Here is a 26,274-nt window from a genome sequence, read left to right as displayed (position 1 = left end):
TGCCACCACAACTGGCTAATTTTTTTTTTTCTGCATTTTTAGTAGAGACAGGGTTTCGCCATGTTGCCCAGGCTGGTCTCAAACTCCTGGCCTCAAGTGATCCACCTGCCTCAGCCTCCCAAAGTGCTGGAATTACAAGTGAGCTATGGCACCCAGCCTAGGAATGTTGAAAATATTATGCTAAGAGAAAGAAGCCAGATAAAAAAGTACATAGTGTATGATTCCATTTATACGAAGCATTCAAACTAGGCAATCCAAAAAGACAAGAAGTAGATTAATGGTTGCCAGAGGCTGCAGGGAGGTAAGAAGGGGAAATGGGAGGGAAGAATGGGAAAACAGGAAAAAGGCTTCCTTGGGGATGATGGGAATGTGAAATTATGCAGTGGTAATGGCTGCCCAGCTTTGTGACTACACTAAAGCCACTGAATCGTGCACTGAAATGGGTGAATCTCAAGGCATGCATATTACAGCTCTCCCTGTTTAAGCAGCTCTTGCTGCCTCCCTCAGCTCCATGCCCTCTTGCACAGGCTGGAAAGAGCCCTCCTTGTGCAGTGGAGCCCGGAGAGAGAAGAATGAGGGATGTGACGTGCTGCAAACTGCAGGTAAACAAGGATGTATTCTCTCAACTCTGTCTCTGGGAGAGAAGATTAAAGCAAGGAAGGCGGCCCAAGCAGACAACAGGCACCAGAGACAAACTCAGCAGGTGACAGATGAAGAGCCTGTGGAGTCTGGGGGGATGGGGTGATGGACTGAGATAGCCAGCCTGGGAGAAACCCCAGCAGGCCTGAGCCCCTGCCGATGCACCTCACCGTGTGCAATAAGTGGATTCCTAAAATGTAAAAAAAAAAAAAAATCAATGCATTGATCAAATCCTGCTTAGAATGTGTTTAGAAGAGCCAACAACTGAAAAAGAATCACACAGTGAAACAGATTGTATTATAAATCAGCATCACCCCGTGGTTTTTCTGTTGGATGAAGCCAAATTTTTATTGTAGGATTTATGGTATACCCAGCTCCCCCTGGCTTAGCCATTTGAGTCGATTAGGAATTGTTCATTGCACACTGTGTGCCAGGCACTGTGTTTATTCTTCACCCACTCAATATTCCTCACCCTTGGGGCATGCAAGGAGCTTTTGCACAGGCCCTGGCCTCCAGGAGCTCACTCCTGTACCTAAACTGCCACCAGGCCGTGAGGACAGGGTCAGTCACACTCTGGTTGTGGCAGCAGCTGGACACCTCCACATCTATGGAACCCATGACACCAGATGCTCAGGAGCACAGACAGCAGGGGCCTCACACTTGCATCCTGGGACATGTGAGATGCAAATGTCCCCAAGACAACATGGCCTCCCGGGTCACCCCTGAGCTGCTCCCCTAGCTCGGTGCTCAGTGGAGCTGCACAGGGAATCCTGTGGAGGCATGCTTCTGCCCAAAGGGGGCCACATCACCAGCCCAGAAATGACTCTCCCCATTAAAATGAGCAGAGTTTAAATCCCCTCTTTCCCGTCACAAAACAGAGAGCAGATTGCTGCAGCACTGGGGAACAGAAGGACTAAGTCCTTCCCAGGGTCAGAAAAAACCCTGAAGCCTAAGCCATTGAGGAGGGCACCCTCATTTAAAATCAGCTGATAGAATTTCTATGCTTAAATTAAACTGCAAGATGTACAAAAGGCACTGGATTCCCAGCAAGAGTGGATGAGCGAAGGAAGCGCAGAACCTGGGCGTTGCAGGAGGAGGAAACATCTGGATCACTCTCTTTCACCGACTGCCTCTGGCCGCAGTCTCACTGGCCCCTTAGAGAGAAGCATCAGACGCGTGCCAGGCTCCTCCAGAGGGTCTGCGGGGTACGGTTAGGTGTCAGCTAAGGAGGCAGCAAAATGAACCGGACCCTGCTGCAGAGGACCAGTTAGCCACTCCCCAAGCTTTGGCCACCTTCCTCCCCCTTTGTGCTCACAGGCATGATCTGGAAAGCCTCTCTGCACATCACAGGTGGGTGGCCAATCCCTGTGCATCCCAGGTGTGCGACTTCCTATACAAAGTATTCCCCCAGGTCCACAGCATCAGCAGCCCACGTCGGCGGGTGGGCGGCTCTCCTCCCGGGGCTGGCAGGATGCTTCAGCACAAGGGACAGGAACCCTGGGAAAGTGGCCGTAGAACATCAGCAGCCTCTTGTCACACATCATGAAAGGTTTGGAGATGGGGGCGTTGGGGATGGCTGGGTTCAGGGGAACCTTTCCACTCTGCTACCTTCAGCAGAGTCACCGAGCCCCTCAGCTGTCACCTCGTGGTTCCAATGTGGCTTCTGCGCTTCTGGGCACCACTTGCAGATGCGATAATGTCCACTTAAAGAAGAGGGCATTTCCCCCAGTACAGCTCTTTGAATTAGGGAGGGAGTGTTTCCTAAAAGGCCCCAGAGACTCCCCATCCAGTCCCACTGGGCAGAGGAGCTCCCATGCCCAGGCCCTGACTGTAACTGGGGGCTAAGAAAGAGAGTGTCTAAAATGTTCACCTCTGCGACAGGATGTGGGTTCTCCTGGCCACAAAGAGAAGGGCCGGGCAGTTGGGTGGCCAATCCCAGTATGTTCCAGATATGCCACTTCTTGCATAAGAGGTTCAGGAATAAACTCACCATGTGATTTCTGTTGAAAGATGGTCTTGTGCAGCAAAGATGGAACTTTCTCACTGAGATTCTACTAAACTCGTTTTTAAAAAGCTTTAAGTGTGAGCCATTTTCCAAACTGAGATGGATACATCAGAGCTGCGCCCAAGCAGATCTTCAGTATTGCATTTGCCACACTGTTGCATAACTGTATTTTTCTGCATCTCTCTTCCATGTTAGCTTGAGCTCCGCAAGGACAGGGGTAGCGTCTTGACACTGAATTCCAACAGGTGAACTTGTGCCTGATACAGGCAGTTAATCCAGTCTTGGTTTTTGAGTACCATCTATTACCAGGCACTGTTCTAGGTAGTGCATAAAACAAATGACCTGCTTTCACAGAGCTTACCTTTTAGTGGATGGAGATAAATAGGACAGATAAACAGGTATACATGCAAGTATATACATGCAGAATGTCAGCTGATTGGTGATAAGTGCTGCAAAGGAATAAAAGGCAGGATAAGGGGCTAGAAAGTGATGAAGGAAGCTGCCGTCTCAGCTGGATCACTAGGAAAGACTCTCAAGAGGTGACATTGTGGCAGAGACCTGAATGCAGTGAGGGAGCCATGGGGGCTTGTTGAAAAAGAGCATTCCAGGCAGAGGAACAGCAGGTGCAAAGGCCCTATGGCAGAAGTCTGCCTGGAATGTTCAAAGGCAGCACGAAGGCCAGTGTGCCTGGAGAAGCGTGAATGGGGGAGGCGGTGGGAAATAAGGCCAGAGGGGGTGTCAGGGCCACATCAGTGAGGGCCCTGTGGGTCACACTCAGGATGCAGGCTTTACTGATGAACATGGATGTCATTGTCCACTTTTGAGTGAAGGAGAAGCATAATTCAGCTTGCATTTACTTTTTTATTTTTCTTTTTTTGAGACAGAGTCTCACTCTCTCCACTAGGCTGGAGTGCAGTGGCGTGATCTCAGCTCACTGCAACCTCTGCCTCCTGGGTTCAAGCAATTCTCATGCCTCAGCCTCCTGAGTAGCTAGGATTACAGGCGTGGGCCACCACATCCAGCTAATTTCTGTATTCTTAGTAGAGATGAGGTTTCGCCATGTGGCCAGCATGGTCTTGAACTCCTGATCCACCTCAAGTGATCCACCCACCTCGCTTCCCAAAGTGCTGGGATTACAGGTACGAGCCACTGCACTCAGCCTCAACTTGCATTTTAAAAATAAGCATTTCGGCCAGGCAGGGTGGCTCACATCTGTAATCCCAGCACTTTGGGAGGCCGAGGTGGGTGGATCACCTGAGGTCAGGAATTCAAGACCAGACTGGCCAACATAGTGAAAGCCTGCCTCTACTAAAAATACAAAAATTAGCTGGGCGTGGTGGCACATGCCCTTGGTCCCAGCTACACAGGGGGCTGAGGTAGGAGAATCACTTGAACCCAGGAAGCGGAGGTTTCAGTGAGCCATGATCACGCCATTGCACTCCAGCCTGGGTGACAGAGCAAGACTCCATCTCAAAAAAAAATAATAACCATTTTGGTTTTACCCCCAGAAAACATTGGGAGTAAGCATGTGAGGAGACAGCCTGGGGGTGGGGGGGGGGGGGGTGGGGGGTGCTGCACCACTTCTGAGAAGCACCTCTCGTTGGGGTGGGGTGGCACCGTGGCTAACAAGCAGACCTGGGAGCCAGGCTCCCCGGGTCCCAGCCAGAGCTGTGAGCTTGGACACGTTGCTTAGCCTGTTTGTGCCCCATCTGACTCATCATAAAGTGGGGATCATAACATTACCTTCCTCGGTGGTTCTCAAAGTGTGGCCTTGGCCAGCAGCATCAACATCACCCAAGAACTTACTGGAAATACAAATCCTCAAGCCCCAGCACAGACCTGCCATTTCAGAATCCCGGGGGGTAGAGCTGCCAGACAAACTACAGGTCATCCCGCTAAATTTGAATTTCAGACAGATGATTAATATTATCCACGCAATATTTGGGGCATGCTTATATTAAATGATAATTCGTTATCTGAAATTCAAATTTAATCGGATGTCCTGAATGTTTATTTGTTAAGTTTGGCATCCCTGTCTGGGGGCACCCTGCAATCTGCATTTTAAGGGGTCCTCCAGGTGATGCTGGTGGCTGCATCACCTGGAGGTTTCAGAGCACGGACCCTCCTCGTCGGTGGTGCTGGAGGCCTCCGAGCTTAGCACAGTGCCTGGCTTGTGGCCAGTGCTGGAGGTGGCCACCATTCCACCGAGCACTCACCGATGCCAGGGAACTGAGTGCCTTGGCGGAGGCCCACTGGGGGTGTGGTCTCTTCTCCAGGAAGGTTCTTATTCTGCATGGGTTGAATTCTTGGAGATTTTCAAAGTACACTCACCTGATTACCTGAAATCATTCCACTCCCTCCCTCTGATGGGCATAGGAAGAGAGTGCCCATCCTCCCTGTAGCTCAGGAGTTTGAAATTTCTCTAATTCAGTAACCAAGAAGGAATGAAGTCTAAAATCCAGCTGACTAATGACACTGCAGAGAGAGTAGGTTTCTGTTTCTGGATTGCTCTGGTCAGTTTTGCTGAGCACTTGGACTGACGGGGCCTAAAGGAGTCACTCTGGTAAATGTTAACTCAGTGGTCAGAAGAGAAGGCTGAGGTGTTTTTGTGAAGACAGCGAGGAAAACACACTTCCTGGCTTCCCTGGAAATAACAGACATGTATGTCCTAATTATTATTAAATGAATGAATAATTTGTGTTCATCCTATCATCACCCAACCCATTGGTGCCAAAGAATGATGCCAACCTGTTATATCAATACAGTTAGAAATTTTATGTGAAATCATCATCCTGAGTAACTGTCAGGAATATCTGAAAAATACTAATTATCATGTTAGATTGGCCCTGGGAAATAAACACAGAACTTAAGAATCTAGTAATGTACAGAGCTCACCCCAGCCTCACTTACAAACAAATATCTTCTCAAGATGCCACCGTGTCCTCAGAACTCGATGTGTTCACACACGTGGCTTGTTCCCTAGCAGCAACTTCACATTCAAGCAGAATTCAAGCAGAGGCCTGGAATTAAAACGTCTCCATTTTTCTTTAACCAAATGGTAGTTCTAATTATAGCATTCAGACTGGCATGCATGTTTATTTGCTCATCTCTCGCTTTATTAAGAATTAGTGCATTGTACCTTAAAAATGGGTGACAAATTATTACAATGTGTTCTGGGCTGTCGATGATTAGAGCAGGTGGTTAAGGAGGCTTGGGGTGTTATCCATTTCTATAATTATGTCATTGTGTTACATTTAATGTTCGTGACCAGGACGCAGGGAATGCAACCTTTAGTCTCAATCCCATCAGAAAAGGAAGCAGTCTCTTCCATGGAAGCACGTGGCCTCCTGAAAACTCTGAAGGGCAGGCGCTGGGAGCCCCCAGTTCTGGTCCTCATGCTGCCCTAACTGGCTGGTGACCCCAGAGAAGCCATTGCAAACCTGGCCAACTCCTCTTACGTGAGCCTTTATCTGTCTTCCTAATTTAGCAAATAACAGTGCTCAATAAATATATGTCAAATAAAGTGTGTCAATAAACAAAGTAATTGATGAAAATCACTCAGTCCCACTTCTGAATTTTCCTTTTTTTGTTTGTTTGTTTGTTTGTTTTTTCTGAGACCTGGTTTCTTTCTGTTCCCTGGGCTGGAGTGCAGTGGCACAATCTTGGCTCATTGCAGCCTCTGCCTCCCAGTTCCAAGTGATTCTCGTGCCTCAGCCTCCCGAGTAGCTGGGATTACAGGTGCACACCATCACACTCTATTAATTTTTGTATTTTTAGTAGAGACAGGATCTCGCCATGTTGGCCAGGCTGGTCTTGAACTCCTGACCTCAAGTGATCCACCTGCCTTGGCCTCCCAAAGTGTTGTGACTATAGGTATGAGCCACTGTGCCCAGCCAGAGACTGTTTTTTTTTTTTTTTTTTGCTTTGTTTTTTTTTTTAAAAAAAAAAAAAAGAAAAGAAAAAGACAGAAAGAAAAGCGGCCAGTAGCCTGGTGAGAATTTTCTTTTCTGACAGCATGCCTCTTATTAGGTGGCCTCACAGGGATAATATCCCTGTTACAGAAGCACAGAATTCAAATCCTGCACCCCTTGTGTAAGGCATGCCTGCATGCCTGCATGAGCTAAAGAAAATTACTACATCTCCCAGAGCCTCAGTTTGCCTACTTGTCAAATAGGATACAATAACATTTACTGCCCATGGCTGCTGGGAAAATTAAGTGAGGTGACGCATGCAGAGCACACGGTGGCAGTAGGTGCTCAACAGATGATGGTCCTCAGGCTTCAGCTGGTGCCCTTCCCATTCTTCACCCAGTCAATGGTTGTTGAGTTCACTCAAAGCCATCAGACATCCACAGTCGGTCTGGCCTGGCCTTTCCTGCTATGTCATGGCACACAGAGAGCCCACTGTCACTGTCACACCAAACTGTCCTTGTTTCTTTGTCACAATCTCCATTGTCCCCTGGCTAGTGCTTGGGCAGAAATGGTGGCTCTCTTGCCAGCCCAGTGCCCCTGGCACTGACATGGCAGCTGACGTTCCGTCCCCCACATCGCATCCCCCCATCAGCTCAGTGGCACAGTTCTCCCCAGTAGGGCTTCAAAGAAGAATCCGGAAAGGCTCTCGTCTGAAACTCGAGAAATTCTCTTCGTGCTGGAAAAGCCCAGTGCTGCTCAAAATCATGCACCTCTCCTTTCCTGGGGAAGAGCACCCACTTCTGCAGAAAGTCCTGGGGCCACAGGGTCCTCAAAGGACCTCTTCTTGCAAGAACCAGTTCATGCTCCAACCTTGGCACATCAAGGGCTGCTGCCTGTGCCACCTGGCTCTACCCCACTCTTCCTCACCACCTGCCTGGCGGGAAGCCTCTGTCCTCCCATTTCTCTTCCTGGTAGCTGAGATTTTCTCCATTCCACATCTTCCTCCTTCCAGGAGCAGGATCTTCCCTAACCCTGCCTCCAGGTCCAGATGGCAGTCAGGGATCAGGCTTTAAGGAACAATTAACACCCAGTGTGATGATTTCAGCTCCTGCTCCCATAACCTCCAAATCCCCTAAACTGTATGGCTGCATGATTAAAGAAAATCACTAAATTTCCCAGAGCCTCAGTTTGCCTACCTGTTCAATGGGACGCAATAACATTTATTGCCCATAGCTGGTTGGGAAAATTTAGTGAGGTGATGCGTGTAAAGCACATGGTGGCAGTGGGGGTGGCTCTGTTTCTCCTTGTTTGCTGCTGCCCTGTGGGGACAGCAGCCCCTGCATTAAGGAACAGAGTGACCTCAAGGCCCGCAGGCCCTGGGCCTGACAACCCTACCCTCTAGAAATACAGGTGGGCATGGAAACCAGAGCAGAACAGCCGGTCAGCCATTTGCTTTCCTCTTCATTAACTTCAGACACACACAGGGTTCTCCCAAAGGCTGCCTTCTATTGGTCATGATTTCAATGTGCTACAACCAGTGACACTGCACACTGTGAAGAGCATTTCTGGATTGATTCTTGAACTTGACCTCTATTCGAGAGTGCCAAGTTTTACAACCAAATCGTCTAGTGTATTGCAGTCATCTAAATAACAGCATCAGGTGAAATCAGTATCATTCGGTGACTCACAGGAAAGTCTGGAGCAGTGTTTCTCAAAGAGTGCTTCCCACATCTCTGATGAGGTCCAGAGAGGCCTTACTGGGCTATCTGGAGTTTTCTAGGAGAATGTGTAAGTCTGTGTTTTCATTTGGTGCCGGCCTGTGCTGGGGGTACAGTAACAGGACAGCAGGACCCTGTCCTCAGGAAGCTTCCAGTCTAGGGGATGTGGAGGTCATGGGAGCAGGATCTGAAATCGTCACACTGGGTGTTAATGGTTCCCTAAACCTGATCCCTGACTGCCATCTGGGCCTCGAGGCAGGGTTGGGGAAGATCCTGCTCCTGGAAGGAGAAAGATGTGGAATGGAGAAAATCTCAGCCACCTGGGGGAAACAGGACGTCGGAGCCTTCCTGCCAGGTGGTGCTGAGGAAGAGTGGGGTAGAGGCAGGTGGCACAGGCAGCAACCCTTGGTGTCCCCTCTCCCCCTGAGCCCACACTCTCCAAGCCAGGAGGGTCATAACGCAGCGTGGGGAGAGGTCAAAGCAGGGCCCTGCCTCGACCTGACTCCCATGGGGACTCCAAGAACACCTGGCCTGCCTGCGGGCTCCACCCCAATGGCTCTGGGACTCCCAACTTCCACCCAGGCCAGGGCAGCTGGGTAAATACAGAGACTCGAAAAGAGCCCAAGGTGACACTCAGGGTCTGCCTAGCTCCATTGTTATGGCAGGAACTCCTAGGTAGCTATTAGCTGAGGCATGGGGACCTGTCAGAGAAAGTCATTTTCATGGGGGTAAAGTGACTCTGAAGCCAAGGGTGCAATCAGTCAATGGGGCTGTTTGAGCCAAGAATCAAATGGAAGTTCCAACCAGACCTGAGGGCACCTCCAGAGCAGCCAGGACATCATCAGCCAGGGTGGATGGCTGAGCTCCCCAGACCATAGATGACAGCAGCCACAGGCTTCTGCAACAGCCCACCAGGCTGCCCAGGGGCAGGACAAGACAGACCCACCACCTAAGCCTCCAGCAGCTAGGGCCCACCCAAGGGCAGAACAGCCACCTGCCTAGAGACCAGGGGCTCTCCTTCCCCCACCGCATGCACCACCCCCACTCAGAGAGAATCAGGAGCTGAGGGGAAGAAGGGGGGTCTGCAGTGCTGACCACGTGTCTGTCAAGAGACTGTGGCATCCCCAAGAGACAATGCCAGCCAGTAGAAACAAAGGGGCTGCATTCATTCTCTTTGCACCTTGGGTGCAGCATGCTCATGTGGGCTTTAACAATTCATGTAATTAGCACCACGGGCTAATGATAACCCCTCCCTAGATTAAAAGACAGTCCCATCATCTCCAGCATCTGGCCCCTTGGAGAAGAGTTTGCAGAAGGAAGAAAAGAAGACCAGAGAACATTCTCTATAAGGCCCTTTGCAGAGAAGAAAGCTCAGCTCCTGCCTTGGAAGCAAAGCTAAGCTCTTTCCCATCTTGCAAGACGGCAGGTGAAAAAGTTGAGAAGCCGGATACTAAAGAGAAGAAGCCTGAAGCAAAGAAGGCTGATGCTGGTGGCAAGGTGAAAAGGGATCACCTCAAGACTGAAAAACTCAAGAAGGGGAAGCCCCATTGCAGCCTCAATCCCGTCCTTGTCAGAGGAGTTGGCAGGTATTCCCAACCTGCCATGTATTCCAGAAAGGCTACGTGGAAGAGGAAGTACTCAGCTGTGAAGTCCAAGGTTGAAAAGAAAAAGAGGGAGAAGGTTCTTGCAACTGTTACAAAACCAGTTGGTGGTTACAAGAACGGTGGTCCTGGGTGGTTAACAAAATGCCTAGATATTATCCTACTGGAGATGCGCCTCGAAAGCTGTTGAGCCACGGCAAAAAAACCTTCAGTCAGCACATGAGAAAACTGTGAGCCAGCATTACCCCCGAAGCCATTCTAATCATCTTCACTGGATGCTACAGAGGTAAGAGGGTGGTTTTCTTGAAGCAGCTGTCTAGTGGCTTGTTACTTAGGAGTGGACCTCTGGTCCTCAATCGAATTCCTCTACGGAGAACACACAAGACATTGGTCATTGCCACCTCAACCAAAACTGACATCAGCAATGTAAAAATCCCAAAACATCTCACTGATGCTTGCTTCAAGAAGCAGCAGCTGCGGAAGCCCAGACACCAGGAAGGTGAGATCTTCGACACAGAAAAAGAGAAATACGAGATTACGGGGCAGCGCAAGATTGATCAGAAAGCTGTGGACTCACAGATTTTACCAAAAATCAAAGCTATTCCTTAGCTCCAGGGCTACCTGAGATCTGTGTTTGCTCTGAGGAATGGAATTTATCCTCACAAATTGGTGTTCTAAATTTAAGAAGAACCTAGTGAAATAACTGATAACATTTAAAAAATAATAAAGCTGTAGGGACAGAGGCCTGGGCCGTGTCTGTGAACAGCATGCTGGCATGGACGTGGGCCAGAAGGAGGAGGCGCAGTGAGCCGTGGGGACACTCCGTGCTGTTCACAGGGCCAGGCACCCAGAGCACAGAGCAGAGCGGCTTCCTTCTTCCCCAGGCTGCTGAGCCTGTGCTGAGTGTGTGTGGAGGGCGCAGAGGGCCATTTGTTGGGGCTGGGAGCTAGCCCATTCTACCGTCTCGGAGCAGATACAACCATCAATTACCCCAGCATGTGCAGAAGGACACCACTGTCCACACACTGGGGCCAGGTTTGGAGCACACTCGGAGACAGAGATCCGTGACTATCCACACGCTGGGACTGGGTTTGGAGCACACTCAGAGACAGAGATCCGGGTGCAAGTGGATTATGGGGATGCTCTGGAGACCAGCCCCCGCCAAGGGTGAGGGCAGCAGGAATGAGCAGCAAAGGCCTCAGCCAGGCTCACAGGCAGCTCTGAGGCTGGGCGGCTGCACAGCAGCCTGAATCAGGCAGGTGGCCCTGCCGTTACCTGGCATAGCAATCAGCCACTAAAGCAGGTGGCACGAGAGGGCATGAGCTCACGCCAGGCAGCCCCCTCCAGGTGAATCCTGGGAGGCGATGACTGTGCCTCTGTCTTGGAGGGGGAGCTTGGGGCACCCCCCTCAGCATTCACACCATGCTGGGCTTCCTGGCCAGGCCGCAGGCTTGCCCGCGGAGGGGAGCCTGGCTGGGGTGGGGCCTTACACCTGGTGCCTGTGTCAGCCTCCCCTGGATGGGATTTGGAGTTTCAGTGGATACCAACACCCATGTAGGGCCCACAGTGATCTGCTTTCCAATTAAGTGAACACCTCAAAGTCCCTTCTGGTGTAAACAATCTCTGATTCCTTGATTTAATCCTCCACAGTTAAAGGAACCTCTGCACTAATGGGCTTGAGTGACGTCTTTTTGCCCAGTAATACGTGGTCGTATAACCCCCACAACGTGTCTCTAAACCTATGTAACAGTCACTGCTCTCGATAGTGATCACAGTTGTGCGGAGCTGAGATCTGAATGCTGGTTTCGGTTGTGCAGAGATGAGTGAATGCTGGTTTAGGTTGTGCAGAGATGAGTGAATGCTGGTTTAGGTTGTGCAGTGATGAGATCTGAATGCTGATTTCGGTTGTGCAGAGATGAGATCTGAATGCTGGTTTCTACAATGGATTTGTCACATTCACAGGTAGCCGGGTTTGGGACTTGAACATATCTTTTTGGAGGGACACAATTCAACCCATAACACGCCCCCTCCTGGGCACCTGCACCCAGTGGTGGCCCACACTGTGGATAAAGGCCTGGCCCCAGGCTCCACTCGGGATGACCCTGAAGGGGTGTGCCAGCTCCAGAGCTTCCCCAGGGACCAGCGATTAGGGCATCACTGCCCAACTACTCCCTCTACCCCACTGGCCTTCCTTCTCCCCCTTCACAGACCTTAAACCCAAGAGCAGTGCCCCACCACCAATAAACACACTTCTGTCTCTGAGTGAGCTTCCCCGGGGACCCAACCTGCATCAGGGACTCACCTATGTGGGGACATGGCCCATGCTCACGTGTGGGTTGGGGGACATGGCCCATGCTGACGTGGGGGTTGGGGGACATGGCTCATGCTGATGCGTGGCCTGGGGGACAAGGCCCATGCTGACGCATGGGTTGGGGGACATGGCCCATGCCGACATGTGGCCTGGGGGACACAGGCCCATGCTGATGTGTGGCTGTGAAACTAACAAACACATCACCCAAGGCCTCCGGGTGAGGGTCCCCTCACAGCCACATTGTGACAGGACAAGCTTGTTCCAGAATGTTTCAGAGGCTACCCCTGGACAGCTGCCTTCAGACTCCATTGATGAGCGGCCTTGGGAACCTCCCCCCTCCCCACTGTGCCCCACCTGCATCTGGTGATGCTCCCAGCCTGTAAACCTTGGCCCGGCCGACTTTAAGCAATTATCAGTTACGTACTCACTTCTGCCTCCAAGACGTCAGTCGGCCTCTACTGTACATGGTTCACACTGGGCGCCAAGGACGTGCAGCTCACGGTCATGGCCCTGACCTCGAGTGGCTCAGACTCGGTGGGAAGGAAGACACACAGCTTTCCATGACACGGAGTGACAGGTGTGGGAGAGGCAGCCACCGGCTGCTGTGGGAATCCAGAGAAATGAGACTCAATCCAGACCTGGTCCATGCAGGTGCCTCAGAGACAGTGAGGGGGACGGTGGTCCTGGGAGGGGCACACTGTGGCTGCTCCTGCACAGCCAGGGAGCTACAGGGGTTTCCACATGGCCAGGCGCAGCAGGGAGGCCCAAGGGAGGCAGGCACCCGATTGTGAAATGAACAACTATTGAGCTCCATAGGTTACTAAACTAGTTGGAGGCAGCCATCCCCAGTCCTACTCGGGCCACAATACAATGCCTGATATTTTTGGTGGCTGTGGATCTGTACCGTGTTTAGCACACGGCCTGGGAGTTAGGACCCTCCCTCTCCCCTTTTCTGGTCTGGAGGTTTCGCCTGAACCCTATTCATTCCACATGGGGGCCTGATTTTTTTTAAATCAGATCAGTCCTGGGTCTTCACCAGCTCATCTGACTGGTCTGCCGAAGTTACTTCAACTTTGATTTATGAATTCTACGACCAGATTCCTCACATCATAGGATTTCCAATCTTCAGATAAGAGAGGGAGGGTAGAAACCTTTGGGTCACTTTAGTTAGGTTTACGCTTTCAGAACTAGAAAATTTCTAACCAGGGAAAGTGAAAGAACGTGAGAGCCTCGGCACAGGTCAAACGCAAAAACACCTAAGAAATCAAGAGAATTGAAAAGAGAGGCCGGGCGTGGTGGCTCACACATGTAATCCCAGCACTTTGGGAGGCCGAGGAGGGCAGATCACTTGAGGTCAGGAGTTTGAGACCAGCCTGGCCAACATGGTGAAACCCTGTCTCTACTAAAAATACAAAAATTAGCCAGGTGTGGTGGGCCCCTGTAATTTCAGCTACTCGAGAGGCTGAGGCACAAGAATTGCTTGAACCCGGGAGGCAGAGGTTGTAGTGAGCCAAGATCGCACCACTGCACTCCAGCCTGGGGGACAGAGTGAGACTCTGTTTTAAAAAAAAGAAAGAAAAGAGGCCAGTAGTCTGAAGACAGGAAATGCCAGCTCAGTTTTCAAAAACAGAGGAAAGGTGAATTCTAAAAACCAACTAGGCCTGGTGCAGTGGCTAATGCCCATAGTCTCAGCATTTTGTGAGGCTGAGGCAGGAGGATTGCTTGAGTCCAGGAGTTCGAGACCAGCCTGGACAACATAGTGAGACACCTCCCCCATCTCTACAAAAAATTAAAACATAATAATAATTACCCAGGCATGGTGATGATGCACATATACAGTTGTAGCTACCCAGGAGGCTGAAGTGGGAGGATCACTTGAGCCCAGGAGGTCAAGGCTGCAGTGAGCTATGATTGTGCCACTGCATTCTAGCCTGGGTGACAGAGTGAGACCCTATCTCAAAAAAATAAATAAATGAAAAATAGAAACAAACCAGCAAGCCTGACCAATTTTGAGCAAAATTCCAGTATGCAGTAATTTCTTTCTTTTTTTTTTTTTTTTTTTGAGATGGAGTCTCACTCTGTCACCCAGACTGGAGTGCAGTGACACAATCTCTGCTCACTGCAACCTCCGCTTCCTGGGTTCAAGTGATTCTCCTGCCTCAGCCTTCCGAGTGGCTGGGACTACAGGCATGCACCACTGCGCCCAGCTAATTTTTGTATTTTTAGAGACGGGGTTTTACCATGTTGGTCAGGCTGGTCTCAAATCCCTGACCTAGTGATCCACCCGCCTTGGCCTCCCAAAGTGCTGGGATTACAGGCTTGAGCCACCGCACCCGGCCTGGAGTAATTTTTAAATGATTAGGGAGGTGGGGAAAAAACTAATTGCTGAGAACCAGTGCGTGGTCACTGAGGACCGATCGCCTTTCACTTTGACAAGGTCGTTAGATGGACAGCCCTGGAAAATGTTATGGGCTCCATGTTCTCGTCTTTATTGTAGAAAAAAAAAGTACATATTTCCACATTCTTTGTAAAAACAGAAGAAAAAGAAGGAGGAGGAGAAAGGGGAGGAGGATCCTAGAGCTAGGCAATGTCAGATGGTAACAGAAGGCTTCAGTGTGAGGCTGAGGTCCCCTAAAAAGAAGTCTCCACACCACACTCCCCAGCCTCAATCCCCCACGTGTCTACAGGTCCATGAAGGTGCTGCTGGGGTCTGTGAGCTAAACATAGCATCTCAAAAGGCCTAATGGAAAACGTACTCTTACCCACAGGCTAGCTAACGTGTCATTTCGGCACGGTGTAATTGAAGGGGACGGGACTCTTGTTCTGTCCAAGACGCACGGGCTTGAGTCAGTTATAAAATCTCTCTGGGCATTTTTGTTTCCAGCAAAAGGAAAATCTACAAATCTGAAAATCCCGTTGCCACAAAACACCTAGAAATCCTGGAAAATTTATCCTGATATCCTGTTAAATACATAGTGGGGCACACATCAGTAAGAGAGCCCCAGGGGACAGAAGCAAAGAAGAAGCTGCGGACTCAGCTGCTGCCCTTGGGGATATTTGCCAAGCTCAGGAACAGAGAGCCTCGGTTTCCACAGCCATCCAGGCACTGGACACCAAACCCGGGGCCTGCACGAGGCAGGGACTTGGAAGTGAGACTCCCTAGAAATGCAGGACACTTGGAGGCCATACCCTCAGTGATAGAATGAGGTAAAACAGAAATTAATAAAAAGAAATGACAAGGAAACATGTGTCTCAACTCCTGGGCTCTGAGTGGGATAGAGCATCCCCTGAGAATCCATACCTGGCCTCACTGGGTTTGGGTTTGAATTGATACCATTTGGTCTGGGAAACCAAAGTCAAGAAATTAGCTAAGAGTGGTCTTAGGTTGATAGTCCCCCAGATGCTTGGCAGAAACAAATGTAAAACCTCTCTGGAGAAACACGTCCTCAAACCAAGGTGTGTAGGATTTCCAAGATAAAGCCCAGCTGTGTACTATAAAATTAACCTTTATTGGCCAGGCGCGGTAGCTCACGCCTGTAATCCCAGCACTTTGGGGAGCTGAGGCAGACAGATCACTTGAGGTCAGGAGTTGGAGACCAGCCTAGCCAACAAGGTAAAACCCTGGCTCTACTAAAAATACAAAAATTAGCCGGGTGTGGTGCCACGTGTGTCTGTAGCCACAGCTACTCAGGAGACTGAGGCAGGAGAATCACTTGAACCTGAGAGACAGAGGTTGCAGTGAGCCAAGACTGTGCCATTGAACTCCAGCCTGGGCAACAGACCGAAATTCTTTCTCAATTTAAAAAAAAAAAAAAAAAAAGATTAACCTTTATTGAAGACTTAACTTGTGCCAGGCACAGTTTTAAATCTTTGACCTGGGCCAGGCACAGTGGCTCACGCCTGTAATTTCAGCACTTTGGGAGACTGAGGAGGACAGATCACCTGAGGTCAGGAGTTCAAGACCAGCCTTGCCAACATGGTGAAACCCCATCTCTACTAAAAATACAAAAATTAGCCAGGTGTGGTGGTGGGTGCCTGGAATCCCAGCTACTTGGGAGGCTGAGGCAGGAGAATCACTTGAACCTGGAAGGCAGACGTTGCAGTGAGCCAAGATGGTGCCACTGCACTCCAGCCTGGACAACAGAGCAAGACTCTGTCTCAAAAAAAATACAAATAAAATAAATAAATCTTTGACCTGTATTGTCCCACCTAATCTTCACACATTCTTCTAATGGTAGGTAGTTTTATTCTCATTATTGTTTATTAATATCATTCATATTCCTGGATTAGGAATAGGAGAGAATGAAGGCACAGAGAGGATAAGTAACTTACTCAAGAACACACAGCAAAGAAGAAGAGTTGAGATTCAAACCCAAGAAGTCTGGCCCACAGTCCGCAGAGGAACCCGTCATGAGCACAAGTTACCTGGAATCAGTCATAGGGCTTCCAGGCAATGGAATTTTGAGGTACAGAATACAAATAAGAATGTTTAAAATGTTTAAAGACATTCTCAAAAATGCAGACAAGACACAGAAGAAAAAGACAAAGTAAATAAGAGAGGAGAAAACAATTTAAATGTTTAGAAATAAAAAATGTAAGTTGGGCACAGTGGCACGTGCCTTAGTCCCAGCTACTTAGGAGGCTGAGGCGGGAGGATTTTTTGAGCCCAGAAGTTCAAGGCTGTAGTGTTCTACAATAGCACCTGTGAATAGCCACTGCACTCCACCCTGGGTGACACAGTGAGACCCTGTCTCTAAAGAAAAAATAAATACACACACTTAAAAATTAAAATTCAAGGCTTTAAAGCACAAGTTAGATCGATAGATGTGAAGAAACAAATTACTAAACTGAATGATCTAGCTAAAGAATGCCCAGGATCAGTCATGGAGAGACAAAGACTTGGAACAAATATGAAAGCAAGTTAAGAGAAACCAAGAGGCCGGGCGCAGTGGCTCATGCCTGTAATCCCTGCACTTTGGAAGGCCGGGACGGGTGGATCACGAGGTCAAGAGATCAAGACCAGTCTGGCCAACATGGTGAAACCCCGTCTCTATTAAAAATACAACAATTAGTTGGGCATGGTGGCGGGCACCTGTAATCCCAGCTACTTGGGAGGCTGAGGCAGGAGAATAGCTTGAACCCGGGAGGCAGAGGTTGCAGTGAGCTGAGATCACGCCACTGCACTCCAGCCTGGCAACAGAGCGAGACTCTGTCTCAAAAAAAAAGGAAAAAAAAAAAAAGAGAAACAAAGAAAAGATGAAGGACCAACATGCATACATCTGATGGTCTGGGAAGGAAAAAAAAATAGAGGAAGTGAAGGAGAGCCCATATACCAAGGGGTGATCCTCAGACTCAGGAACTCAACCTAAAGCACGATCTCACACCTGAACACACCACAATGAAACTACAATAGACCAAAGACAAAGGCACACACTGAAAATCCACCAGAAAGGGCAGACCGCTTCAGAACACTGCATAGCAGGCAGACAGTGTGACTTCTCACGGGGGTATCAGAAACCAGAATACAAAGGAATATTGCTTTCAAAGCACTAAGTCAAAATTATTGTCAAAGTGGGACTGACTGCCTGTCTACTGAAATTATCATTCAGGAATGATGGGAAAATAAAGATATTTACAGGTGAAAAGAAACTAAATGAATTTATTAAGAGATCTTCAATTAAAAAGTTTATTAAGAAAGTGCTTCAAAAAGAAGAAAATTGAACCCAGAAGGAAGGCCTGAGATGAGCAAAGAAAGGGGTAAAAAATATATCAATAAAGCTTTAAAAAAAAACCACTGGCTCTCCCTCCCCCTCCCCTCCCCCTCTCCTGTCTCCCTTCTTTCTTCGGAAGCTGGACTGTACTGCCCTGATCTCAGCTCGCTGCAACCTCCCTGCCTCAGGCTCCTGTGATTCTCCTGCCTCGGCCTGCCGAGTGCCTGGGATTGCAGGCGTGCGCCGCCACGCCTGACTGGTTTTTGTATTTTTGGTGGAGACGGGGTTTCGCCGTGTTGACCGGGCTGGTCTCCAGCTCCTGGCCTCGAGTGATCTGCCCGCCTTGGCCTCCCGAGGTGCTGGGATTGCAGACGGAGTCTCGCTCACTCCATGCTCAATGTTGCCCAGGCTGGAGTGCAGTGGCGTGATCTCGGCTCCAGCCTCCACCTCCCAGCCGCCTGCCTTGGCCTCCCAAAGTGCTAAGATTACAGCCTCTGCCCGGCCGCCACCCCGTCTAAGAAGTGAGGAGCGTCTCTGCCTGGCCGCCCATCTTCTGGGATGTGAGGAGCCCCTCTGTGCGGCCGCCCCGTCTGGGAGGTGAGGAGCCCCTCTGCCCGGCCGCCCCGTCTGGGAGGTGAGGAGCGCCTCTGCCTGGCCGCCCCTTCTGGGAGGAAGTGAGGAGCGCCTCTGCCCCGCCGCCCCATCTGGGAAGTGAGGAGCGCCTCTGCCCGGCCGTCCCGTCTGGGAGGTGAGGAGCGCCTCTGCCCGGCCGCCCCGTCTGGGAAGTGAGGAGCGCCTCTGCCCGGCCGCCCATCGTCTGGGAGGTGAGGAGCGCCTCTGCCCGGCCGCCCCGTCTGGGAAATGAGGAGCACCTCTACCTGGCCGCCCCGTCTGGGAAGTGAGGAGCACCTCTGCCAGGCCGCCCTGTCTGGGAGGTGAGGAGCACCTCTGCCCGGCCGCCCATCATCTGGGAAGTGAGGAGCGCCTCTACCCGGCCGCCCCGTCTGGGAGGTGGGGAGCCCCTCTGCCCGGCCGCCCCGTCTGGGAGGTGAGGAGCGCCTCTGCCCGGCCACCCATCGCCTGGGAAGTGAGGAGCGCCTCTGCCTGGCCGCCCCGTCTGGGAGGTGAGGAGCGCCTCTGCCCGGCTACCCATCGCCTGGGAAGTGAGGAGCGCCTCTGCCCGGCCGCCCCGTCTGGGAAGTGAGGAGTGCCTCTGCCCAACCACCCTGTCTGGGAGGTGAGGAGCACCTCTGCCCGGCCGCCACCCCGTCTGGGAGGAAGTGAGGAGCGCCTCTGCCTGGCCGCCCCGTCTGAGAAGTGAGGAGCGCCTCTACCCGGCCACCACTCCGTCTGGGAGGAAGTGAGGAGCGCCTCTGCCCCGCCGCCCCGTCTGGGAAGTGAGGAGCGCCTCTGCCCGGCCACCACTCCGTCTGGGAGGAAGTGAGGAGCGCCTCTGCCCGGCTGCCCCGTCTGGGAAGTGAGAAGCACCTCTGCCCGGCCGCCCATCATCTGGGAAGTGAGGAGCGCCTCTACCCGGCCACCCCGTCTAGGAAGTGAGGAGTGCCTCTGCCCGGCCGCCCCGTCTGGGAGGTGAGGAGCGCCTCTGCCCGGCCGCCACCCCGTCTAGGAGGAAGTGAGGAGCGCCTTTGCCTGACCGCCCCGTCTGGGAAATGAGGAGCGCCTTTACCTGGCCACCCCGTCTGAGAAGTGAGGAGCGCCTCTGCCCGGCTGCCCCTTCTGGGAAGTGAGGAGCGCCTTTACCTGGCCACCCCGTCTGGGAAGTGAGGAGCGCCTCTGCCCGTCCGCCCCGTCTGGGAAGTGAGGAGCGCCTCTGCCCAGCCACCCCATCTGGGAGGTGAGGAGCGCCTCTGCCCGGCTGCCCCGTCTGGGAAATGAGGAGCGCCTCTACCTGGCCGCCCCGTCTGAGAAGTGAGGAGCGCCTCTGCCCGGCTGCCCCTTCTGGGAAGTGAGGAGCACCTCTGTCCAGCCGCCCCGTCTGGGAGGTGAGGAGCGCCTCTGCCCGGCCACCCCGTCTGGGAGGTGAGGAGCATCTCTGCCCGGCTGCCCCATCTGGGAGGTGAGGAGCGCCTCTGCCCGGCCACCCATCGTCTGGGAGGTAAGGAGCGCCTCTGCCTGGCCGCCCCGTCTGGGATGTGAGGAGCGCCTCTGCCCGGCCGCCCCGTCTGGGAAGTGAGGAGCACCTCTGCCCGGCCACCCCGTCTGGGAAGTGAGGAGCACCTCTGCCCGGCCACCCCGTCTGGGAAGTGAGGAGCACCTCTGCCCGGCCACCCCGTCTGGGAGGTGTACCCTACAGCTCCGAAGAGTCAGCGACCATCGAGAACAGGCCATGATGACGATGGCGGTTTTGTTGAAAAGAAAAGGGGGAAATGTGGGGAAAAGAAAGAGAGATCAGATTGCTACTGTGTCTGTGTAGAAAGAAGTAGGCATAGGAGACTCCATTTTGTTCTGTGCTAGGAGAAATTCTTCTGCCTTGGGATGCTGTTGATCTATGGCCTTGCCCCCAGCCCCATGCTCTCTGAAACATGTGCTGTGTCAACTCAGGGTTAAATGGATTAAGGGCGGTGCAAGATGTGCTTTGTTAAACAGATGCTTGAAGGCAGCATGCTCGTTAAGAGTCATCACCACTCCCTAATCTCAAGTACCCAGGGACACAAACACTGAGGAAGGCCACAGGGACCTCTGCCTAGGAAAACCAGAGACCTTTGTTCATGTGTTTATCTGCTGACCTTCTCTCCACTATTATCCTATGACCCTGCCATATCCCCGTCTCCGAGAAACACCCAAGAATGATCAATAAATACTTAAAAAAAAAAAAAAAAAAAAAAAAACCACTGACTAGAAAAAACACATAACTAACTTAAGGTGAAATAAAAACAAGGTGAAACCAAAATATTGGTCAAAAATAACATGCAAAATTGGATAAGATGATTATAGTAAAAGCATTCTAAAATTTTTGTATTTCAGACAAAATGGGAGAAGGATAGAAAAATTGTAGAATTGCAGAAATTAAGTACATACATTTGAATTTTCAAACACCACTAAAAAATTGGCAATTTTCAAAGAGATAAGAAAGAGAAATACAGTTTATAATTTTCAAAATAATAGCAAGAGTCAGGCACAGTGGCTTACGCCTGTAATCCCAGCACCTTGGCAGGCCAAGGCAGGTGGATCACCTGAGGTCAGGAGTTCGAGACCAGCCTGACCAATATGGTGAAACCCATCTCTACTAAAAATACAAAAATTAGCCGGGCATAGTGACGTGTGCTTGTAGTCCCAGGTACTCAGAAGGCTGAGACAGGAGAATTGCTTGAGGTGGGAGGTGGAGGTTGCAGTGAGCCAAGATTACGCCACTGCACTCCGGCCTGGGTGACAGAACGAGACTCCATCTCAAAATAATAATAATAATAATAATAATAATCACTCCAGCCTGGGCAACAGAACAAGACTCCATCTCAAAATAATAATAATAATAATAATAATAGCAAGAGGAAATTGAATTTTCAAAAAGCAGAGTAAACAGGAAGTACAACATAAGATTGAGGGAAAATTTAAGGAATCAGTAATTATAATAAATGTAAATGAAAACAATTGCTAGTTAAATGACAGAAATTGTCTGGCTGAATTTTTTTTAGAACAGCCTTATGCTGCTTACAAGAAACACAACTAAAACTAAGGATTCAGATTTAAAATAAACTGATGGGAAAAAAATATAGCACACGAATACTTATCAAAAGAAAAGCTATGTAAATATATTAACAGGAAAAACAAAAACAAAAAAGTTGTGCTTTATAAGCCAACAAACTTACTGTGTAATGATAGAATAGCAGAAGGTATAACAGTCATGAAGCTGATACATCAAAAAACAGCCTCAACAGGAGAATGGCATGAACCCAGGAGGCGGAGCTTGCAGTGAGCCGAGATCGCGCCACTGCACTCCAGCCTGGGTGACACAGCCAGACTCCCTCTCAAAAAAAAAAAAAAAAAAAAACAGCCTCAAAATATAGAAAACACACCCTTTCAGGACAGTTTCTTCGTTCACAGAAGAAGAATTAGACACGGTGAATGAAGAGAATCATGAGCACTCAGTGAGATGCCAAACGTGAAAGTGAGTCATTAAATCAGAAAGTGCAACCTAGAGTAGGCGGTCATTATGAAGGAGAAAAATACCCACTGTGTGCTGCAGAGAGCAGGCCTGGCCTGGAAAACAGGCTAAATACAGCAGGGCTCCTAGAAGACAGGCTAGGTGGAGCGATTCTGGCCTAGAACACAGACTAGATAGAGCAGGGCTCCAGGAAGACAAGCTAGATGGAGCAGGGCTCCTGGAAGACAGGCTAGATAGCACGGGGTTCCTGGAAGACAGGCTAGATGGCGCTCAGCTCCTGGCAGACAGGATAGATGGCGCACAGCTCCTGGCAGACAGGATAGATGGCGCACGGCTCCTGGCAGACAGGATAGATGGCGCATGGCTCCCGGAAGACAGGATAGAGGGAGAAGGGCTTCTGGACCACTTGAGGTCAAGGGTCCTTTGAATCCTACAGTCTCTCCCCACCCCCAAACTGCACAACTGCAGGGAACATACCACCAGTATCAAGGGTTTCACAGACACCCTAAAGGACATCCTTGAAATTCTTCAGTGTTCCTAGGGCTCCTGATATAAACAGTCGAAGGCAAGACATCCAGAAGCCATGCCATGGGAGGGAAGTTGAAAGAGATGAGGCCTCATCTTGGAGAAAAGTTGCCTCTTTAGGGTGCTGAGAGACATCCTCAATTACTTGGAGAGCTATCATGAGTGAGGGGTCTTCTTCTCAGTGGTTCTAAGGGTCAGAGTTGAGGCCACTCAGTGAGGCTCAGGGTGGTGTGTCTGTTCCTGTCTAAGAAAAGTATTTCCAAAGGGAGAGCACTGGCATGACATGAAGTGATGAAAACGGTGCAGCAAAAGTACAGTGAGGAAGGAAGGAAGGAAGAAAGGAAGGATGGAAGGAAGGAAGGCAGGCAGGCGAGGAAGGAAGGTGAAGAAGGAAAGAAGGAAGTATGGTGAGGAAGGAAGGAAGTATGGCAAGGAAGGAAGGAAGGCGAGGAAGGAAGGACGGCAAGGAAGGAAGGACTGCGAGGATGGATGGAAGGCAAAGAAGGAAGGAAGGAAGGAAAGAAGTACAGCAAGGATGCTGCAGGAGGGAGTGCTGCTGCTGGGGGAATGCTGGTCCCGACCTCTAGCTCCCTTCCAACTCCCTAGAATGCAAGGATCAACAGGGAAGGATCATGTGTAGGGATATTCTCTCCCTCCTTTCCTTCCTTCCTTCCCTCCCTCCCTCCCTCCTTCATTTTTTCCCTCCTTTCCTCCTCCTTCCTTCCTTCTTTCTTTCCTCCCCTTCTTCCTTCCTTCCCTTTTTCCTTCCTTCCTTCCTTCTTCCTTCCTCTCCTTATTCCTTCCTTCCCTTTTTTCTTGCTTCCTTCTTTCTTCCTTCCTCTCCTTCTTCCTCCCTCCCCTTCTTCCTTCCTTTCTTCCTCCTTCCTTTCTTCCTTCCTTCCCTCCCTCCTTCGTTTCTTCCTTCTTTCCTTCCTTCCTCCCTCCCCTTCTTCCTTCCTTTCTTCCTCCTTCCTTTCTTCCTTCCTTCCCTCCCTCCTTCGTTTCTTCCTTCTTTCCTTCCTTCCTCCCTCCCCTTCTTCCTTCTTCCTTCCTTCCCTCCTTCCTTCCTTCTTCCTCCTTCCCTCCTTCCCTCCTTCCTTCATTCCTTCCCTCCTTCCCTCCTTCTTTCCTTCTTCCTTCCTTCCCTCCTTCCTTCTTCCTTCCTTCCTTCTTCCTTCCTTCCCTTCTTCCTTCCTTCCCTTCTTCCTTCCTCCCTTCCTTCCTCCCTTCCTTCCCTTCTTCCTTCCTTCCCTCCTTCCTTCCTCCCTCTCTTCTTTCCTTCCTTCCCTCCTCACTCCTTCCTTCCTCCCTCCCTCTCTTCTTTCCTTCCCTCCTTCCTCCCCACCTTTTTTCCTTCCTTCCTCCCACTTTCTTCTTTCCTTCTTCCTTCCTTCCTTCTTCCCTCCCTCCCTCTGTCCTTTCTCCCTTCCTTCATTCTTCCTTCCTTCCTTTCCCCTTCCTTCCTTCCTTTCTTCCACAACTGTTTACAGAGCACCTACCACATGCCAGGAGCCATTCTAGCTGGAGATGCGCCAATGGCCTTTTACTCTACTGCAGGAAACAGAGAATGAACAAGATAATTGGAGACTTTTAAATGTTATGAAGAAAACAGGAATGAGACCAAGTCTCCCAGAAAGCTAAATGGAGGCCTGGTTACTAGAAAGCCGTTAAAAAGGATGGTTTGAGCTGGGACATGAATGACCAGAGCCACGACAGATCAGAGTTCTGGGCTCCAGCAGGCCCAAAGATGGGAGAGCGGAGCAGCCTGGAGAGGCTGGAGCACGCTCAAAGGTGGGAGGGGGGAGCAGCCTGGAGAAGCTGGAGCACAGGGAGAGGAAGGCACAATCATGAGGCTATGAGAAAATTTAATTTCTTTTCTCTTGGGATGATCTTGTGTTGGCTTAAATAAGACCCAAGGCTTTTGTCCCACCTGTTTACCTGTGCTTTTATTACCTGTGCTTTTGGGGTCATTTTGAAAAAATCATTGCCAAGACCAATGTCATGAGGTTTTTCTTCTATGTTTTCTTCTAGGAGTTTTACAGTTTCAGGTCTTACATTTAAATCTTCAATAGATTTTGAGTTGATTTTTGTGCATGGTATAAGAAAGGGGTCTAATTCCATTCTTTTCCATGCAAAAAGCTTCTGCGTAGCAAAGGAAGTAATAGGGTGAAAACACAACCTATGGAATGGGAGAAAATATTTGCAAACCATGTCTCTGATAAGGGATTAATGTCCAAAATATATAAGGAGCTCTTACAACTTAATAGCAGAAAAAATTACTGCCCCAATTTAAAAATGAGCAAAGGATTTGAATAGACATTTCTCCCAAGAAGATAGACGAATAGCCAACAGATATATGAAAAGATGCTCGACATCACTAATCATTAGGGAAATGCAAATAAAAATCACCATGAGATGTGTAGCCTTACACCTGTTAGAATGACTATTATCAAAAAAAAAAAAAAGATAACAAGTATTAACAAGGGTGCAGAGATATTAGAGCCCTGTACACTGTTGGTGGGAATACCATTATGGAGAACAGTATGGAGGCTCCTCAAAAAATCATAAATAGAACTACCATATGACCCAGCAATTCCACTTTTGGATGTTTATCCAAAAGAGTTGAAACCAGTATCTCACAGAGATATTGCTCTCCCATGCTCACTGTAGCATTTTTCACAATAGCCGAGTTGTGGAAATGTCCTTCAACAAATGAATGGGGGCTGAGTGCAGTGGCTCACGCCTGTAATCCCAGCACTTTGGGAGGCTGAGGTGGGCCTGAGGTCAGGAGTTCGAGGCCAGCCTGGCCAACATGGTGAAACCCCGTCTCTACTAAAAATACAAAATTAGCTGGACATGGTGGCACATACCTGTAATCCCAGCTACTTGGGAGGCTAAGGCAGGAGAATTGATTGAACCTGGGAGGTGGAGGTTGCAGTGAGCCGAGCTCATGCCACTGCACTCCAGCCTGGGCAACAGAGCAAGACTCTATCTCAAAAACAAAAACAAAAACAAAACAAAACAAAAAAAACGAATAGTTAGAAAAACTGTGGTGCATACACACAATGGAACATTACTCAGCCTTTCAAAAAAGCAAATCCTGCCATTTGCTACAACATGCCCGAACTTGGCAGACATTATAGTAAGTGAAATAAGCCAGTCACAAAAGGACAAATACTGAATGATTCCACTTGCACTAAGTAGCTAAAGTCAAACTCAGAAAAGCAGATCACAGAATAGTGGCTGTCAGGGGCTGGAGGAACAGGGAAATGGGGAATTGCTGTTTAATGGATATGAAGTTTCCATTACGCAAGATGAACAAATTCTGGAGATCTGCCGTCTAACATTATGCCTGCAGTTGACAATACTGATTGTACACTTACAAATTTGTTGAAAGGGTACTCATTAAATTTTCTTACAACATTTTTTACAAACTTCTGTTTATTATTTTTTAAATATTTTTTAATAATGAGATCCAATGCTTTGATAGCTAAGACCTATATAATTGAGACAGTGAAAATTAACCATGCTGAGGCCAGGCGCAGTGGCTCACACCTGTAATCCCAGCACTCTGGGAGGCCAAGGTGGGCAGATAACTTGAGGTCAGGAGTTTGAGACCAGCCTGGCCAACATGGTAAAACCCCGTCTCTACCAAAAATACAAAAATTAACAAGGTGTGGTGGTGCATGCCTGTAGTCCCAGCTACTCAGGAGGCAGAGGTTTCAGTGAG

General features: G+C 49.8%; 1 pseudogene; it reads left to right on the top strand.

Moving 5' to 3' along the window:
* The first annotated feature begins 7,163 nt into the window (after positions 1-7,163).
* LOC100433703 (large ribosomal subunit protein eL6-like) lies at positions 7,164-10,552 on the top strand (annotated as a pseudogene).
* Positions 10,553-26,274: the final 15,722 nt, after the last annotated feature.

This window comes from Pongo abelii, chromosome 12, assembly GCF_028885655.2.
Source record: "Pongo abelii isolate AG06213 chromosome 12, NHGRI_mPonAbe1-v2.0_pri, whole genome shotgun sequence".
NCBI lineage: Eukaryota > Metazoa > Chordata > Mammalia > Primates > Hominidae > Pongo > Pongo abelii.
This window is presented reverse-complemented; position numbering and strand designations above follow the sequence as displayed.